At 38.0% G+C, this 2,968-nt stretch overlaps 1 pseudogene; it reads left to right on the forward strand.

Annotated features, from left to right (window-relative positions):
- Positions 1 to 2,520: 2,520 nt before the first annotated feature.
- LOC112656172 (U6 spliceosomal RNA) lies at positions 2,521 to 2,634 on the forward strand (annotated as a pseudogene).
- The last annotated feature ends 334 nt before the right edge of the window (positions 2,635 to 2,968 follow it).

The raw sequence follows: 2,968 nt of genomic DNA on the forward strand, positions 1-2,968 counted from the left end.
CACATTGAACTGTATATTTAAAATCTGTGAATTTTACTACATGTATTTATATCTACTTATCTAATTACACATGCAATGGCAAACCATTAGAAGTGGTTGAGTGGGGAAGTGTAAAGTGTAATAAAAGTTATTTTAAATGTGTTTAGCACCTTATTATCCACTAGTCTTTCTGTTGAGAAGGCATTTAGTTCAAATCTTTTATCAGCAAGGTTCTACTACATAAAAAGGATATCCTAGAAAACTGTTGAGAGAAAGGAACCAACCTATAGTTTTCAGTTTAAAGATTTAATCTTGGTATTTCTTATATTATTTATATGTCTTTATATTTAGTATATGTTATATTTTGGTTATTTGTTCAAATTTTCGTCTTCTGGTGTTTACTTCTGTGGTTAAGGTTTTAGCTTCTTGTTTTCTTCTTTGGACCTTTGAAACAATGGAAAGAAGTTTGGGCCAGAATCACATGGTTCCTCAAGCTATCTTCTTGTTTTATGAAAGACAAGTAGATTTAGGGGCCAGCGCGAAGTCTCTCACCAGGAAGAGGAAGCTTAACTATACCAGCACATCGCACAGACATGATCTTTGTCTTTACATCTAAGAATGTCCCCCACCCACCCATGCACACACAGACATTCAGCATATACAACTACCTTCATGCTCTGTCCTCTGCTCAGGCACCCAGAATGCGATGTATGGCTTTTGTGAGTCCCAGTGGGCACTACGATCAACCAGCGCAAGGTGGTTAGTGTGAAGCAAATAGAAGAAAATTGTCCCAGCACTGGTTTTACCTTCTGATTCCCCACTTTTTTCCATTTGCCATGTGTACGGAACATTAATCACACTTATACCCTAAACGAAGTTCAGAGACTCAGATTCTTCCATGCTGAGGTAATGGTTGTTTGCATGTTCTATGGCAGCCAACGGTGATTGCATGAACTTCACTCCACACTAAAAACATAATTTGTTACCAGAGGTTCCATTCCCTTCCTACCTCCGTTCGGACTTCTCCTGTTTCACCAGGCTCTTTAGGGAACATTAGGCCATCCTGAGCTGTTGAAATTCATCTCCCTCCCTAGCTAGTGTCTTATGTCTTAAGTCAGAGACCACGCTGAGCAATGTTGTCTTGTTTTCTTTGTCATGCTTCTGCGTTTGAATTAAAATGCCTCAGAAACACACATAACAGGCTTATGTAATTTCTTTATTATAGCATTTTTCAATTTCTTTCTTTTGACCTTTTGATAATGCTTTCATGATTAATTTTTGTCTAGGGCTCTGTTGACACAACAGACCACTGTACTAACCTATTAACCTTTGAGAAATAAAAGTTGAAATCTGATTTGAGTAACAAACCCAAAATAGTTTCAAAATAGTTTCTAACCTGGGCTTTCTGAACAATAAGCAGACATGTTCATCTCTGTGATGGACAGGCTCTATGCTCAAAGTTGCTGGTGAGTAAGAAGAGTTTGAAATGAAATGAGATGTAACGATAGCATCGTCTTTAATCTTAGAGAGGCTCATCTGAGTCCTCACTTTTAGAAAAAGTAAAAACACAAGTGATTTAACTAAAGAAGCTATTTCTTCCTTTCTCTGACTTTTCACAGACAGACCTTGAGAGTTTGCCCCTTCCACTATGCACACGGATGTATGATTGCCAGCTGAAATCAGTAAGCTATTTCATGTTACTCCCTTCCAAATTATACCATATTGATATTTCATGAAATTAAATTTAAAAATGAATCCCCTTTAATTGTAAATCCTACTTTAATCCCAATTGTGAGTTTAATTGTCTTCAGACTTATATGACATCCTTACCACTGTCCATCGATAATCAGAGACAGCATGTTCCATTTGGTTAGTCTACACTTTGAGAACAAATGACTCACTCATCTATATCCCATCTTCAAAAGTGGTCTGTGCCTGGCCTTTGCCATCCTCCCTAACCCCCTGTCCATGTCAAATATACTGATCACCGGTCCTGTGGTTTTACGTGGCTTTTGAGTCTGCAGAGCTGACCTTTCTGTTTTATTTTATTTTTAACTCTGGGCAAATAGATCACCAAAATCTGAAAGTGATACATCCGTAGTTGGTAATTTTATTACATATTTATCTAAAAAGGAAATATTGCCATTTAGGTCCCTCATAACTGCTTTCAAACCTGTTTGCTTTGTTCCTGTGTTTATTCTACAATGACAGATGCCCATATGGGTGGAGCAAGGGCAGGAGCCTGGGAAGACCCCAGGCCAGTGCTGGAAGTCTCTCCTCTTGAGAAGAAACCCTGCGGAGCAATCATGACCAAAGAGCAGCTCTAGGGAAGCCTTCTTAACATCTGTGCACCAGGGGCTTCAGCCACTTGCCCTTTGAAGGCTGAGCTCTTGAACGATATTCTTTCCTGACATTGTCACCTGGAGTGGACATTTACAGCAGTCTCTCTTTTGCATGACAGATCTTGAACAGGATCTGCTATATAATCCTCAGGGTCCACTACAGAATGAAAATACCGGGCTTCTTGTTAAAAAGTGGAGAGTGCTCGCTTCAGCAGCATATATACTAAAATTGGAACCATATAGAGAAGATTAGCACAGCCTCTGCACCAGGATGACATGCAAAAAAAGGAAAGAAAGGAGAAAAAATGTCTTTAAAGCTATTAAAATATACAGCCTTTCCGTTTTTCTGAGGTCTCCTTTTGCTTTATTATAGTATTTGAGGTTTTTTAAATTTCCTATTTAATGTCATTCTAAATCAAGAAAAATCAACATTTTAAGTGATCAGCATGAAATTTACCATTCATCTTTATAAGGTGCAATACCAGTTTTAAATGCAAATAGAAGAGCATTTGACTCATATGTAGCATCCTCAAAATGATACAAGCCATATTTCGAAGCTTATACGTGTATGTGTATTTTGGTTTTATCACGACAGTGGACACATTGCACAAAACTAACTCAGCTTTTCATAGCACACATTCCACCAA

Source organism: Canis lupus, chromosome 22 (genome assembly GCF_003254725.2).
Source record: "Canis lupus dingo isolate Sandy chromosome 22, ASM325472v2, whole genome shotgun sequence".
Lineage (NCBI taxonomy): Eukaryota > Metazoa > Chordata > Mammalia > Carnivora > Canidae > Canis > Canis lupus.